Raw genomic sequence first — 18,415 nt, 5'->3', positions numbered from 1 at the left:
GCTCTCTGGGTCATGAGTGGGGCTGGTGTCATCCTCCATGGTCAAGGAAGCTCTGCTGGACACCAACACCCACTCGATGTAATCAGCGATGCTCTCTCGAGGACCCTCCCCGGACAGCTGCGCCTTGATGGTGTTGTTAAGTCCATTTCGGTAGAATGTGCACAGGCAGCTGTCCGGGTAGTGCGTGTAAGGCACGAGGTGGACGAAGTCTCTGGTGTGGTCCTCGAGAGAGCGGTTCCCCTGCTCCAGAAGGATGATGAGGACATTGGGATCATCCATAACCAAAAAAAAAACAAAAACACTGAGACAAAAACGGAAAATAAACGCAGGGGAAAAACGCTGTGACTGTTTAGGTCGGTCCTTATGTTACGGGTGCGTGCAGGAGTTGACGAGACGGACGACAAGGATTACAATATACAATATATTTAATATAAATCTTCGATTGGAACAAGGCAGGAACAAGTCAGGAACATCACACACATCTATTCAGACAAAAGGACCGACAGGGAACTGAACTCAAAGACAGACTTATAAAGACAGACTAATCAATAACCACAGGTGACACAGATTACTAATAATTACGAGGACAGGTGCAGGGAATCACAGTAACGAAGGGCTAAACCAAATGACAGATCAATAGGGGAAGACAAATGGGAAAAACCAATGACAAGACAGACAGAACTGTGACAACTATCATGTTATTTCTCTTTTATGAAATAACTGTTTTTTTGTTTGAGAAAGGAATCAGCAATTAGTGAAAACCAAGAACAAGGATTCAACAAGGATTTATGAGATGGAAAGTTTTCAATTCTCGTGGTTATTTATTTTTGAAACGATTGAGCAGAAAGTGAAAGTAAAGTTCAGATCACTGGAGCTCAAACTGTGAAAATGGATTCTCTACATGTATCTGCAGAAGAGCTTTCTTGTCCTGTGTGCAGTGAAATCTTCAAGGCTCCTGTTTTTCTGTCATGTAGTCACAGTGTCTGTAAAGAGTGTCTTCAACAGTCCTGGAGAACCACAAATACTCAGGAGTGTCCTGTCTGCAGGAGAAGATCCTCAAAATTTGAACCTCCAGTTAATCTTGCTTTACAAAACCTGTGTGAGTCATTCCTGAAGGAGAGAAATGAGAGCCATTCATTAGGATCTGAGGAGAACTGCAGTTTGCACAGTGAGAAACTCAAATTCTTCTGTCTGGAGGACAAACAGCCTGTGTGTGTAGAGTGTGTTACCTCACAACAACACATCAATCACACATTCAGACCCATCAGTGTTACATCCAAGGTAAGACAGATCTATTGTTTCTACAGATCTATCTATTTCTATATATGGGAATAAGGCTTGTTATAAACATGAAAATTTCTCAGTTTCAGTTTGCATATGTTTGTGCTATAAATGAACATATTACAGAAATCTCTGATGTCTTATGTTTTAATTACACACTGTACACACTTTACACAAATGACTGCCAGAGTTCACTACCCAACACCACTTACTACAAATATGCAGATGACACAGCCATAGTAGGTCTACAGAGCCCTGGACTGGAAAAAAGCCCACTTTAAGAAAAGTTTTGTACCTCTTTTGTGTAATGTTTGTCTGCAATGTCCACCTTTTGCCTGCACTGTGTTGAGGAGGGGGAAAACTAGAGGGGGGGGGGGGGGGTGGACTGTGTTATGTTATATGTTATATGTTATATGCTACATGTTATATGTTGCTGCTGTATTATTGGAAATATGATGGATGTGTGAAAAAGAATATCCCTATGGGACAATAAAGACTCTAACTAACTAATTTAATTGAAATTCTAGGAGGAGCTCTATACATCACATAAGTCCTTGCAAGAGAAACTTAAACACAAAGAAAGCACTAAAGGAAAGTTTGAGAAAACAGGACACACCCAGGTGAGACTTGATTCTTTTGACATATTCACAAATTTAATTAGATTTGTCTGATCTGATAATCCCATTGGCTAGCACTCACCTTTCACATTCCGTACTTTAGCAAATTAGATAAACACAGACATTGTGATTAATATTCATGAGCCCAACAACATGTTAGCATGACAGACACTGAGCTGTTGACATTTTGCATCTACCTGAGGCCAGACCTCACAAAATGTCATAGAAATTTTTGAACAGGCCAAAAACAAAAACAAAAAACATCATACTTGAGGTTTATGCAACTCTTCTGCCATTGCCTTTTGTTGGGGAAAATGCTGTCTATATCACACAGAAACAAGTGTTGTGATACAAACAGTGAATGGGCCTCTCTGTCAGTCAGATTCAAGGAAAAAAATCTTTACAGCACAAACCACTATAATTCAACATTTTGAAAATGATAAAGATAAATGTATATTGCTTGCTTTTTCTGGGTTGAGTTATGTGAAAGGGCCTTTATTATTAGGGATGTTGGTGTTTATAATTTGATTATGATTTACCAATATAGCATTATTCACCATTTATAATTGTTGATCTATAATTTTGTTGTGTTTTGTTATTGTGCATTGTTTTGCATGCAGAACAAAAATGATCTCATCAAGAAAAGCATCTTAATTCAAGATGGAAATCCTGCTCGATATCGTCTGCAAACAAGGACAGACAATTTGGATCAGTCTGCACCATATAGAAAAATTACCTTTGGGGAGAGAGATGGAAACAAGCCTCATAAATCCATTCTGATGTTGGGAGAAACAGGAACAGGAAAAACAACCCTGGTCAATGTAATGATCAACTACATGTTGGGTGTTCAGAGAGAAGACAAGATTTGGTTCGAGATCACAGATGATCAGAGTGACCTAAAATCAGCTCACAGTCAGACCTCCATCATCACTGTTTATGGCTTTTATCCACAAGAGAGTCCAATCAATTTAACAATCATCGACACACCAGGATTTGGAAACACTCATGGAATTTATCTTGATAAAGAAATCACCATGAGTTTGTACAGATTAAGCGAATTAGAAGACTGGGTTTATAAAATACATGCAGTTTGTCTGGTGATTATGGCCCATCAAAATCGACTCTCTGACAGACAAATATACATATTTGATGCTGTTCAGTCTTTATTTGGAAGAGATATTGCTGAAAACATTGTCTTGCTCTTCACACACTCAACTGGATATCCACCTAAAAATGCCCTGACGGCTGTTAAAGAGGCTGAAATCAAGTGCAGTAAATGAGCAGAATCAGCCAGTGTTTTTCCTTTTTGACAACTGTCAGTCAGGCGCTGCTGATGAAGAATATGAAATGATACAAGAACATGCATGGGATCTTAGTGTTAGAGGAATGAAAGGATTATTCAAATTTCTTGACACAAAATATCGAAAAACCCTGAAGAAGACTCAAGATGTGTTGCAAGAACGGAAGCAGTTGGAGGCAAAAATCTTTAATCTACAATCACAAGTTAAAGCAATAGAACAAATGCAAAACAAGCTGAAACAAACTCAAGAAGCTCTAAAGCAGAACGAGGAATATCTCAAAGACAATAAAAACTTTGAGTATGAAGTTGAAGTGACCTACAAAGTGAAGGTTGATATTGATCCTGCTTTAGCCAGCATGGCGATGTGCTGCACCGTCTGTGAGGACAATTGTCATTATCCAGGATGTTGGTTGGTCAGTAATCTCTCATGGTGTAGTGTGATGAAAGATAATCATTGTACAGTGTGCACAAAGAAATGCCACTACAGCAAACATGTCAAATCAGCAAAAATATATGTCCCAAAGACAAAGAAGGAGAAGAGGACATATGAAGATTTAAAGAAGAAATATGATGGTAAGATTCAGGATGCAGAGTCTTTGGTCAAGAAACTGAAAGAAGACCTGCAAGAATTAGAGAAAGAGAAAATAAAGCTGGTGATTGAAGCTTTTGACTTTGTGGAAAAACTACACACTGTAAAAAGTTTGCTGTAAATTTTACAGTAACTTACTGGCAGCTGGATGCCAGTAAGTTACTGTAAAAATGTTTACAGTATTAATACTGTAAGTGCATTTACAGTACTAAAAGGTCTTTACTGTAATTTCATTTACAGTATTTTTACTGTAATTTCATTTACAGTATTTTTACTGTAATTTCATTTACATTATTTTTACTGTAATTTAATTTACAGTGTTTTTACTGTATCTTCAATTACAGTATTTTTACTGTATTTTCAATTACAGTATCAGTACTATAGAGTTTATTTTCATTTATTTTAAACATTTTTTACCTGTAAAAACAATCCAATTAACCTACAGCACTGTAATTCAAGATTTTTACCACCCCAACCCCATAAAAATCACAATAACTCATAAGCATTAGTTCTGATAATATTCTTTTTAATTGTTGAACATTTTCTTTTTAAAAGTACAGAGACTTTGTATCATGGCAAACATACACATACTGAAAAGCAAAAATAAGTAAGTACACTACCAGTCATAAGTTTTTGAACACTAAGATTGTTTTAAAGAATTCTCTTCTGCTTACCAAGCCTGCATTAATTTGATCCAAATTTAATTTATTCCTTTGATCAAAGCTGAATTTTCAGCATCATTACTCGTCTTCAGTATCACATGATCCTTCAGAAATCATTCTAGTATGCTGATAAACATTATTTAATTTTTAGATTTTTCAGGATTCTTTGATGAATAGAAAGATATTATTTAGCAAGGATGATTTAAATTGATCAAAAGTGATAATAAAGACATTCATAATGTTACAAACTATTTCTGTTTCAGATAAATGCTGTTTATCTGAACTTTCTATTCATCAAAGAAACCTGAAAAAAAAAATGTATTTTAGCATTATAATAATTTCAGCAACATCATAATAATAGTTTTTGAGCAGAAAATCAAATTATTAGAATGATTTCTGAAGGATCATGTGACTGCAGTAATGATGCTAAAAATTAAGGTTTGATCACAGCAATAAATTACATTTTAAAATATATTCAAAAAGAAAACAGTTATTTTAAATAATAAAAATGGTTCAAAAGTGTACTGTGTTTGCTGTACTTTGGATCAAATGAATGCAGGCTTAGTGAGCAGAAGAGACCTTCTTTAAAAACATTTAAAATCTTACTGTTCAAAAGCTTTGTCTGGTAGTGTAAATAAAATAAAATCATACAGTAAAAATGTGTTTGTGTTGTGTTAAATTTTAGTAGTTTTGAGTCAAAGTTGACAAGCTCTCTGATGAGAAACGGCAGAATGGGATTCAGGCTGATGCTTGTTGTTTGCACCCTCTTTCCAGAAGTCCATCTGATCTGTGACTGTCAATGCATTTGCTGCCACAAAGGTTGACTGTCTGAACAAACCTGCAAGCACAAGAAAAACAGTGTTTAAAGAATTTGCCTCAACTGTCAAACTTGGTGCTGTATGCATTTAAAAAAAAAATGATATACTACATATGAACGCAGTAGTAAGAAAAAAAACTGAAGAAACTTTTTCTTGAAATTTTTTATAAAGAATTTTATGAATGGGTCAGTAAGTCACTGATTCTAGGTGTTTAAAAAAGGTAAATTCATTCAGTAATGAAACACTGCTGTGTGCAGAGATGCACAACATGGCTTTGTTAAGAACCGTTTTTACTAAATGGAGCAAAAAGACAATACTTTCTTCATGATTTAAATCACTTAATATTACATTCTTGTTTATTGAATTTTGTTGCCCTGACACTCAAAAGTCTGCCACAGACCATGCTAAATGCTAACCAATCTGTTCATATAAACATTCTAAACGTGTGTTTCCTAGAAAGTCTGTGCATATAATAGGCCTACTATGATTAAAAATCTATATTTGTTGCTTTACAGTAACAATAATCTAAATTGACAGACGGTAAGATTGCTATTATGAATTTAAAGGTTACAGTAAGTTAAAGATACCTGAAGCAGCTGCATTTTGCTGTTTAAATGCTGGTTTAATAGAAATAATTTTAATGTGCATGCAAACTCAATCTTGATGTGACAAGACATGGTAATAAAAAACATTCCCCGGAAATAAATACCTTTCAAATGTGTACTTTAAATACAATATAACTTGCTTAGGATAAAAGCATCTGAAAAATGCATGAATGTAAATGCAATGTAAAACAAAAATGTTTTGGGTTACCTGATTCTGCATGTCTGTAAAATGGACAGCTGGCTGTATGATGATTCTGCCCCTGATGGTCAGCATCCAGTTAGTGCTTGGAGAAATCTCCTGTAACAGACAGTGTCACAACACCCTTTTAGTGTTACTATAGTTTATGATCAGAAAAGACAACTACTGTACAGTAATAAAATCTACATTTTTAATAAAATAAACATTTATAATATTTATTAGCAAAACTTGTTATATTAATATATTGCTAGCCCGTTACTCTCTTTAAAAAGTTAACCTGTTCTGCAAGTCAGTGGAGAACAGCAGCCTGTGGCTAATTTGGCTAATTTAGTAAGGTTAACATTAACTTAGTTAAATTGATGAAAGGGGAAGCTCACCTGTTGTTTGCACCGCGACGACGGCAATCACCAGAAAAGACTCTAATACACCTCCGATGCAGACGACATGACCACAAGACCACAAACTTGAAAATAAAACACAAAAGATGCAGTTAACCGCGGTGTTCAGTTTTACCTCAGTGTTTCATGTTAGCGCGCTGTTTATGTCACGTCTGTCACTGAAGGGACCGTCTATAAAGTTACATACGACATTCATACACACATTTCTTACTTAAACATCATTTGAAGAGAATTACCTTGCCAGCTATAAAGAGGCAGCGTTTAAAAGATAGTATGCTGCTCTGTGACTAACGTTAAGTTTGTCAACTTCGGCTTACTGACATTATTAGCTTACCAGTTCATTATCGTCGATACTATGGCAGTCATTCACAGAAGAAGATCCAAAATACACCTCCGCGCTCCGACGTTACAGACGACATCCAGACCAGAAACTTGAAAATGACAAGCAAAAGAAGGGCTTGAAAATACAGTTTAAAATCTCCACAGAAACAGTGGTGTTGCTTAACGCACTTTACCTCAGTATTTCACCTCAGTTTGCTGTTAAGCTTGAGTAAGGGCTCGTCAGACGAACTAACTTGCATTAAAGGGCAGCCGAATATACAAACGTGTTTCTCAGTTTAAATAAAGTTTATTTCGACTAATATAGGTCACCTTAATTTACTCACCAGTCCATGTTTTCACCGTTATGGCGGCGCCCCGGCCGCCAGTCAGAAAAAAAAGGCTACCGACATGAAAAACACGATGAATATTGTTAGTTTGCTGTTAACAAGTGAAAACAAATTAAAATTGTTCAGTTTTTCATAAAACAGAAATAATATACTAACCTTTTTGTCGAGTTATTGATGCAACATTTCTCTTTTGTCCTTTTTACCGCCACTTCCTCTCAACAGGAGAAAAAAAAATCTCCCTTGCCATTGGTCAATTTTTCGCGGGCAAGTTCACTACTGTAAACGGATTTACAGTAGTGGAGAATTACAGTAGTGATCATATATTTTCCCATAATCCTTTGCAGTTTACAGTAAAATACTGTATATACATTTTACAGTATCTTACTGTAGATATTACAGTAAAATACTGTTCAAATTACAAAAATCGGTTACAGTGCAGACAATCGCACTAAAGACTGATTCTGTGCTCACACTTATGCATATAGATTATCTGAGTGAGAAACTGAATGAAATAAATGAGACTGAAAAGGCCAAAATTCTGGAAAACATCAAGAAGAGAGCAGGAGAAGAAAAACAAGGAGCACTTGGATACTTTAGATATTATTTTAAGAAATAAACAAATAATGTTTATTATAATGCAGGCACTCTGAAAACAGGATAATGAAATGTTTCTGCTTCTTTCAAAAACACAACATTCAATACTTATATTATAAATTTTTTTCTGTCATCAGATTTATACTGCATGTATATCATACAGCACTATATGTGCTTTGGATAAACAGCATCTGTAATTTAACTCATGTAAAACACTATATTGACTACTGTAATTCCTGCTGGAATACAACACTATGATGTAAAATGATATACATGTAAACTTGGTCACAAAGAGATTGTTTAGATATTTTATTATTATGTGCTGCCATCTAGAGGTCATGTGAGAAAATGTTGTATATTCTTCAGGAAACATTTCCATATTTATGAGGAAAACAATGATAAAAATCTCTCTCCTGTAATCCTTGTTCATCTTCTTTGACATGTGTGGGCCTTATATGTTTATTGCTTTATGGTTTTTCCTTGAAATAATTCTAAAGTCTTAGAGAATATGCAGTGGAAATATGAAATGCTTTCACTTGTATCTCACTTTTAATTTTTTCCAGAATATTCCTGTACAGCATTTCTTGTCAGAACCAAACATGTATCATCTTGATCCCATGTTTGTGTTGTGTGTGTCGGTCAGTATGTGAATCATCCCGTCCCACTTTGTCCGTCTCTTAAAATAACCCACAGCAGCTGAAACAAAGCCTGAGAGACTGGAACAGTTAATGCTGACGACTGAACTCACACAACGGAAGAAAACATGTCAATTAATTAAATACAGTGGAGGCACAACAAGACTCAATTCATCAGTTTTTTTTTATTTGGTGTGGAATTCAGATTTTACAGTTAAAGTTGAATCAAACCAAAGCGCAATAGTTGTAATAGGCCTGATCATTGGTGAAAAATGCATGTTTTCAAAGCTGACAGAACCATACAGTTTATATTAGATAATATAATATTAGGCGTCATCTTTTGTATGAAGCTATTAATTCCTTCTCAAACAGACCTGCGTGACAAAAAAGTTTAACAGAGTTTAAGTGTCTTTATTTCATGTGACATTGTGGAAATACTGATTTTTCTATGTGACTCAAAGCCATCTGAGCCAGTATCATCATTAAAAGCAGCTCTTCATCATGTTGTGTGTGAAGATCTTCCGTAGGTTTGGAAACTGCTCATATGTGTTACTCATCTGTATCTATGAGAAACCATCTATGAGACACAAAAGGGAAACAGAAATTGGATGTTAATGAAGCCACAGGCTCATGTGAATATGAGTTTACAAGAGATGGATGTCTATATAAAACACTAGAGAACATCAGCACAGGAAAGTGTCTGTCATTAGCATCCATTAAATAAAAAAATATTTTCATTAGGACAATTAAACACTAACTGCTAAATGTTCACATATATGTGTTTATCATTTAGACAGAGCTTGTCCAGTTCACAAATAATGATCTTACTGACAAAACAGCACATTGCACAAGACATATCACACAAACAAAATAGATTTATAAATGTCAAAAAATATAATTACAGCTTCTTTTTTATATACTTTCAAGAAAAAGTAGCCTATTTGTCTCAAAAACAGCAGTGATTCTTAGTTTCCATGGATGTTTTTTTTCTTGTTTCACTTAAACACATCTCTAAATTGTCTTAAATGCTCAAACAACTCGGCTAAAAATGGGCAATCGGGCTTTCTATTCATTGGCTCCTAAATTGTAAATTCCCTGCCCCTTGAGATTAGGAATGCAGAATCCCTTAAGATTTTAAGGAAAGAAGTATCCGTTAAAACTCAATTCTTCAGGGTAGCTTTTATGTGATTTAGGTGACCATTCTGTTTTTCTTTGTTTTTGTATTCTTGTTTGTTTTTTACTGCCTTTATTTTTGTGTGTGTGCATCTTTTGATCTTTTAATTATTTATTTAATTATTTTTACTTATTTATTTTTATTTTAATCTTCATACAGCTCTTTGAGATGCTCCTTTTAAAGGTGCTATATAAAATAAAGTGTATTTTTATATTATTATTATTATTATAAAATAAACAAACAAACAAACATACAAACAAATAAAGAAAGAAAAAAATAAAAATAATAAAACAACTTTGATACAGCTCATTGATCTATTATTTATACGAAGTGAAGCCCCGTTCAGCTCTCAGCCAATGAGCGCAGCGCGTTCTGCACGAACGCGCCTCACACACATTCACGCCTCGGTGCGCGCGCACTCACAAACTGTCAGATTACCGGCTATGAATCACGGGCGTAAGCTGTCTGATCCCTGAAGTTTATCAGACACCGGACAGGTCCGATCCACGGACGACCAACATGAGCGAGAGGTTTATGGTCGTGCCGGTGGCGCACGCCGACGGGAGCGCGTTTGGAGACGAAACGGACGGAGACTCTGTGTTTGACGCCGGTGCCGGTGAGGGCGAACGCGCGGAGCGGCGGGGATCGGTGCCCATCCTACAGTACAGCAGAGAACCCAACAAATACGGTAAGATGGGTTGATTTCATACAGTCAGAAAGTTGCTCTGAACGCTCGTGTCATAATGAACGAAGAGCCGTTATGTTGATTATAATAGGAGCGTAGGCGCGTCCAGAACTCAGTCAGTAGTTTGGCGCGTCGCGTCACTCGTGTACAGTGTAAACAAGGTGTAAGAAAGTGAAGGGAAACTTTATAGTCCTTTTGGCGGCAATAAATGAAGTTTTATACAAACAAACGTTTTCAGAAAGATCTATGTGTTATTATTATTTAGTTCACGAAAGAGTTTCGTACAGTATGTGGAATATTATTTATTGGCGGTTTGTTTTTACGTTTCTCTCAGGAGCTTTAATTCTCTCAGGGCCGTTACCCAGCTAGCATTTTTTTGGTTTCTGAATCGTTATGAAAACGTTAAGATTAAGAATGTTTAGAAATGTTTTCTTTAAGTTTTAGCGGCAAGTTTCCATTATTTAGTTTTGCTGAACATCCAGCAACACTAATACTTGTTTATTAAAATTTCTGGCATGAGCAAAATGATTGAGTGTTTAGGCTAAATGAGATTTAGGTGTTCAGTTCAATACCAGTTTGTTTATTTTAGCTTCCAGTTTAACAGTAATTTAACATTTGGCATTAAAATGTTTATAGTTATTAGTCAAATATTAAGGAAAAATCACAAGGTTGTATAAAATGTTACAGTGTGGTCTTGCCAGTAAAACTGGTAACTAGTAAATTAATATATACTTATTATATTATATATAATAAAAGAAAGTAACTTGAACTATGGGAAAATATTTAAATTGTGGTTACCACAATTTTTTTTAGTAAGGTCTTGTCAAATAATTTTATTATGGCATATTTGACACTCTGTCTGTATTTTCCAGCATATTTATATTTGTACACTTGTGTTGCATTAAATGCTGCTGTTTGATTGCATTTACTTTATTGTAAGAATATATTCTTTATTATTCTTATTTGTACCTTTTTTTCGCTTGAGAGTTGCATGCAGTAACATTACAGTATATAGTAATATTTCTCTCAGGAGGTTTAATTCTCTTAGGGTGAAACATTTTATGGTTTCTGAAATGTTATAAAAATGTTACATTTAGGAACATCAGGAAATGTTCCTTAAAACAAAAGCCAAAGCCAAATGGTAACCAAAAACATAATGGTAACGTTGGCAGAACTTAGGCTGAACTTCAGTAACACTAATATGTGTTTGTTAAAATGTTTTCTGACATGAGTAAAATGACTCAGTGTTTCAGACTAAATATGACTGAGGTGTTCAGTATAATAGGCACTGCTTGTTTGTTTATTTTAGCTTCCAGTTTAAGAATAATTCAACATTTAGCTTCATAAGGTTTATTCTCATTGCTAGAATATCTAGGAAATATCACAGGGCTGTTTAATCTAAGATGTTGCATTGTGGACCTAAAGTATTCTTACCCTTAGAAAAATACCATGGTAATCTGTAAAAATGATGGTAAAACTTATAACTTGTTACCAATGTCCATAAAAGAAATTAATATATATATATATATATTATTTAATATTAAATATAATACATTAATGTAACATTAACTATAATAATGTATTTTATTTCAGTGGTTATCATGGTATTTTTTTGTTAAGGTCCTGTGAAGTGACTTATTTAGATGGCATATATGACAGACATTTTGCTGGTGACATTTATATTCTTACTCTTGTGTGCATTTGCATTCATTTATAATAAAAAAGCACAGTATGAGAGTTTGCTGATAAAATTGTGCGGTGAAATATGCTTTAGATCCTTAAAATATAAAGCAAAAATGTACATCTGCTTAATCTTTATTATTCTATTTTTTTGTCCTGACTGAAACATGAGGTAATAGCGTTTTATGCAACCTGAGGCTCTTTTGGTTTTACACGACTGCCTGATTTCAGGGGCTTGTTTAGACGTGTCTTGGGACACTTTTCATGCTCAGCTGTCTTCATTAATTGCCATGACACATCTGTTTGTTTCCCAGGTTAGAAATCTAGCAACCTATCTGAAAATGCTAACAAAACAATGATTTACGTGAGTGGTTCTGGCCTTTTATAGTCTCTTTTTGCTCTTTCATTCATTTAACAATGTCTATGTCCGTGTGGATATGGAAGGTAATGCATAACCAACTGCATTTATGTAATGCATTTTAGGGTCTCTATGTCTGGTGCTGGTCTTTATCTTTAATAGATATGAAAGCTTATAATTGACCCTTCATCAAATTTAGGCCTCTTAAAACCAAAGTGCCTTTGATTATCTACGTAAGCGGCAGTCACGCAGTCTATAAAGAAGTTTAATGTATTGTGATTGTGAGAGATGATCTTCTGCTGAAGGTCTGAAGCCCTTAAGAAAGTTGAGGTGATCCAGAGACAGCACTTACTTGAGGTGCATTAATTGAATTTGAAGTTTAACATCTTGTTTCATAAGTTTTGCTTGGTGTTAATCATATAAAAACAATGTTAGTAAAGGGCACTTTTGATGATGTGCTTTCCAATGCGTTGAGCTGATTTTAAGAGCACAATCAGACCTACAGACACATTAGTGACACATGAGTTTCATTTGTTGGCTTGTGAAGCGCCTTGCCTTTGGAGAAGTGCAAATGGGAGTCGTCTTCCAGATGGTTGGGCTGGGGAGCGTTGGATTGGGTTACACAATCATTATGGGAGTCAAGAATATCTCTATTCATATATGTGGTGATGCTCTCAGTCTTTACTCCTTAGAAGTTGCTCACAACCATTAAACAATGTTGAGGTCTTGCAGACCCAGAATAACACAGGACCTTACTTCCAAACCCAACCCAATGCTGAGGCCTTGTTCCTAAATAATGCAGGCTATTGAAGTTGAGTTATCATTTTGGAAGCATTTTGCAGCTTATTGCCCACCAATTTGCATGCAACCAAACATAAATTCCATTTGTCTGGGAAATTTCATTGATATTCCAGGTTAAATATAAAGTGGCATTTTGTCATTTACCATAGACTGTAATATGGACTTTAATAATTTGTTAAAATAAAAAACATTGACACATATTGCATGCAAAATTCTTTGTACTTACAATGTAAATCTATAGGGCGATCTTTCAAAATGAGGTATAAGTTAAAAGTATTTTGTAAAAAGTAAATAAAAGCTAGTTTTGTAGTTTGTATCAGTAACAGTTGCAACTCCAGTAAAACTCCAGTAAAATACTGAAATTTATTATATTATATTATATATATTTAACTTTAACTATGGGAATTGATTTTAGTTTAGTTTTTTTTTTTTTTTGGTTTGTAAGGAATGACTTATAAGGATGGCATATTTGACACTGTCTACTTTTTACTTTTGTGTGTATTTGCATTAAATGCAACTGTTTGAATGCATTTCCTTTATAATAAAAATAAGCACAGTATAGGAGAGTTTGCTGATGAAATTTTGTTGTTTTGGCGGTTTGTTTTTATGTAGATTAAATCAAATAAAAGCTAGTTTTGTCATTTTTAGAGACTGATGCTGTCTTAATTTTGTTTCATTTGATGCTGATAAAATTAAATTGTTTATTAATATATTTATAAAGTCAAAGAGATTGCAAAAGTGCCTATTTTTGAACGATTTATAGTCTAACCAAAAATTATTTAGACACCAGATATAATTTTTGATATTTACTAGTGGGTACAGAACATTATAGTTAAATTATAAGAGTGAGGACAGCAAAATAAAGTAAACTGTGACCTAATATACCCAAAAATCCTTCATAGCAGTAAAATTGATTAAAAAAAATATTTGCGACCAAAAATTATTTAGACACTTTGACCTGCATGTTTTGCTTAAGAGTGTTGTCTTTAAGTTGCTAATGCAACCTTTTTTCACCACAATAAAAAAACAACATTGCTTAGTAATCGGTCAACAAAGTATTGATAGTTGTGTAAATATTGCCATACTAACAGATGTCCGAATTTTTAGTTGATTGTAATCCATTACTGTACATACCTTTCTATCAAAGTTATCTGACGTTATCAAGATAAATTTGTTCTGACACAGTTTAACTCTGAGTTCTTGTCATATTTTATTACCATTTTCTAAACTATAGCGAATAGACTGATTATGTGAGAAATGTGGTGTCTGAATAAATTTTGGTTTGACTGGTTTTGACATTAAGGCATATTTAAGTAAAAGCTTAAAAGCAATACAAACTATGCATCTGTAAATTTGTATTTTATTTGTATTTCTTTTTATATACACCCCTCACATGATGTATTCTTGTATGTACAATATATTTGATTCTTAATTAAAGAAAAAACAAATTCCATTCAAAGAGCAATAAAACAAACAAAATTAAAGTAGTATTTAGCCTGGAATAGTAGTGGATTTAAATGGGCCATATGATACTGTACACTTAGTAAACATCACATGGTATTTTAGCACATACATAATGCTGAGTTAACAGATTTCTGAGTTATTGAAAGTGTATTTTTCAAACCATGTTTCATGTGTGAGTTGAGACGACCCTATGTTGTCCCTGTTATTGAAAGCTTACAACAAGTTCATGATGATGTTAGAATACAACTATATCTGGAGGTATTGGATGAGATGAAAACATGCAATCAAACATGGTCTTTTTCTGCTGTTTAATGGAAGTTTTTGAGGGTGCTTGAGGGTGGTCTTCAGTCAGGGTCAGGGCAGATGAAAAAGAGAAGAGGGAAATATTTTTATTTAGCACATTTCTCTGTCGGGGTGCTGTGAACAGCTGACTCAAGCAGCCCTGTTCTATTTGTGTTGGCTGTTTGTCTTACACAGGTTTCTGTGCACCAACATTTCCAGTTACCAAAACAAAGTTTCTTCTCTTCTACTAACATATAAACACAATGCGTGCCGTGCGACTTGTTTCTGTGCTTCTGGGCAGCAATAATTAGCTTTAGAGGTTGGGAGTCATTTGTAATTTTTTCGCTCTAATTGGCATCATAAGATGACAATCATGTGATATCGTGCTCTTGTTCAGATGGTAGTTTTGTTTTCGCTAGCTCACTTTCAAACCCTGTTGAACTGCTTACTTAAGCAGCATTTTGATTCATATATAGAAAGTGAAGTTACACTGCCTTTTAACTAGTGGTGTTTTATGACTGCTAGACTATTTTCTTTCTTTTTATATTCTTTGTTTTTATTTTAATTTTTAATTTTAATTTTAGTACATTTAGAAACTTCATAACATCATAGTGTTTTTGTCATTTTTATTTATTTATTTATTTTTCTGTTTTTCAGGTAACATGTTTTTATGGTTTTAGTTTAACACTACCAGTAACTACCACTACTTTAGAAAAATTAAACATTAAAAATCTTACTGTTCAAAAACAGTAAGATTTTTAATGTTTAATTTTTCTAAAGTCTCTCCTGCTCACCAAGCCTGCATTTGTTTGAGCCAATATTATGAAATATTTTTGCTATTTTAAATAACTGCTTTCTGTTTGAATATATTTTAAAATGTCATTCATTTCTTTGATCAAAACTACATTTTTTGCATCATTACTTCACTCTTCAGTGTCACATGATATATATAGTGTCACATTTTTTTATTATTATTATTATATGTCAGCTAAGTTAAGTTTTTCAGGATTCTTTGTATAGAACGATACAAAGATCAGCATTTATCTGAAATAAAAAGCTTTTGTAACATTATACACTATAGCATTCAAAAATCAGTCAGTATAATTCATTTAATACTTTTATTTAGCAAGGATGCTTTAAAATGATCAAAAGTGATGATAAAGACATTTATAATGTTACAAAATATTTCTATTTCAGATAAAAGCTGAACTTTCTATTCATCAAAGAAACTGCTTTCAACATAATAATAAATGTTTTTTTGTGCAGCAAATCAGAATATTCGAATGATTTCTGAAGGATCATTTGACTGAAGTAATGATTCTAAAAATGCAGTTCTGAAATCACAGGAATAAATTAAATTTTAAAATATATTCAAATAGAAAGCAGTTATTTTAAATAGTAAAAATATTTCACTGTTACTGTTTTTGCTGTACTTTGGATTAAATAAATGCAGACGTCTTTAAAAACCATTAAAAACTTCTGTCAAAAACCTTTGACTGGTAGAGTAGTCAACAATACCATATTTAGGCCAGCATGACCAAGCCCTGGAATACAGCTATCACAAAATGCATTGCAATGAATGCTTATTATATCCTTATATGTGACCCTGGACCACAAAACCAGTCATAAGGTTAAATTTGACAAAACTGAGATTTATACATCATATGAAAGCTCAATAAATAAGCTTTCTATTGATGTATGGTTTGTTAGGATAGGACAATATTTGACTGAGATACATCTATTTGAAATCAGAAATCTGAGGATGCAAAAAAATAAAAAAGACTGAGAAAATCACCTTTAAATTTGTCCAAATTAGGTTCTTAACAGTGCATATTACAAATCAAAAATTACATTTTGATATGTTTACAGTAGGAATTTTACAAAAAATCTTCATGGAACATGAACTTTACTTAATTTCTTAATTATTTTTGGCATAAAAGAAAAATCAAAAATTTTGACCCATGCAATGTATTTTTGGCTATTGCTACAAATATACCCCAGCGACTTAAGACTGGTTTTGTGGTCCAGGGTCACATATTTTATCTAATACTGTAAATCATCAGTAAAATAGTCAAAAAAAAAAAAAAAAAAATTTACTGATGATTTACAGTGACTATTTCACTCATTATGTACAATAATGTACATTATTGTGTCAAAACGGAGTATATTGAGCTATATGCAAATTAGCATTTTAAAATACAGCTGCTGTTTTCCAGTTGTAGTGATTTGTATGTTTTTCCACAGCTTTTTTTGTAGACATACTTTAAGCGCAATCACTGCATGACTCAACTCAGCCGATCTGAGTTGCTTATCCTGTGAGAAGTTCCCCAGACTCAAACAGGCTTCCTCTTCCTCTCTGTTCTCCACTGTGAGGAGATTCATTCCCATCAGCCCAGTGTTAAAGAACAGTGTGCTCTTGGCTCAGGACTCTTGTTTTTCATGTCATCATGCTTCGTCTCTCAAACATTGCTCAGGCGTTGAAAGTAGCAGGTGGTCTCTTAATGCTAAATAAACTTTGGCAGTCAGAATCAGTTTGGTGTTATATCTGTGTTTGTGTTTTGGGGACGTCCTGTTTTAGGGACACAACATATTTCACCTTTATGTATGAAATATATGACTTACTTTATTCCACAGAACCCAAAAAGTTAGGTACTGTTTTACACTAATTATGCAATTATGATGCACCAACTTTGAATATGCACATATTCTAACGAGGTTTGTGTGGCAGTTTAAGAGAAGAATATTAATCTTTTTCTCACACAAAACTTTTTTATGACTTCAGAAGACTTGAAATATAATGCATGATCTGTCTATGTTTAACCCAGCTACCAGGAAACAGAAGGTTCTGTCAAAGTTACGATTACGAACAAACGTTTCTTCATTCCTCCAGTAACCCAGTGCTTAAAGTAATGTTCTAATAATGTTTACAGAATGATACAATGGAACATTCCCTTAAAGGAGAAGTTCACTTCCAGAAACAAAAATGTACAGATAATTTACTCACCCAAGTCATCCAAGATGTTCATGTCTTTCTTACTTCAGGCATAAAGAGGAAGTTCAAGAGGAACATTGGAAGTTCAAACTCGGGGGCACCATAGAAGTTCACAGAATGCTTTTGAAACATTCTTTAAACCTTACTAAATACTTCTTTGGAAAAACATTCAAATGATGTTTGGAAAATTCTAAAATGGAACATGTTAGTGTAACGAAGAACCATTTTTAAAACATTTAAAAACATTTAAAAACTGGAGGTTTTAAACATTCAGAGAACATTCAAAAATACATTTTTCATAACTAAATAGAAACATTAGCACGTTCTTGGAACACATTTTTGTTAGCTGGGAATGTACAGTTGAGGTCAAAAGTTTACACCCCCATCAGAATTTGCAAAATGTTAAATATTTTACCAAAATAAGAGGGGTCATACAAAGTGCATGTTATTGTTTATTTAGTACTGACCTGAATAAGATATATCACATAAAAGATGTTTACATATAGTCCACAAGAGAAAATAATATTCAAGTTTATAAAAATGACCCCTTTCAAAATTCCTATAGAATTTTTTTAAATACTGTGTTGTTACCTGAATGATCCACAGCTGTATG

The 18,415-nt window shown here is 33.8% G+C and overlaps 1 long non-coding RNA gene across 1 annotated transcript; it reads right to left on the bottom strand.

Annotated features, from left to right (window-relative positions):
• Nucleotides 1-4,449: 4,449 nt before the first annotated feature.
• LOC141300963 (uncharacterized) lies at nt 4,450-7,338 on the bottom strand. Its single transcript, XR_012342073.1, has 4 exons — nt 6,804-7,338; nt 6,449-6,534; nt 6,081-6,170; nt 4,450-5,287 (listed from the first exon to the last, which is right to left on the bottom strand). It is a non-coding gene; the product is annotated as an uncharacterized lncRNA (long non-coding RNA).
• Nucleotides 7,339-18,415: the final 11,077 nt, after the last annotated feature.

The sequence above is a fragment of the Garra rufa genome, chromosome 24 (genome assembly GCF_049309525.1).
Source record: "Garra rufa chromosome 24, GarRuf1.0, whole genome shotgun sequence".
NCBI classification, from domain to species: Eukaryota; Metazoa; Chordata; class Actinopteri; order Cypriniformes; family Cyprinidae; genus Garra; species Garra rufa.
Note: the sequence above shows the minus strand (reverse complement) of the source record. Positions and strands in the feature narration are given on the sequence as shown.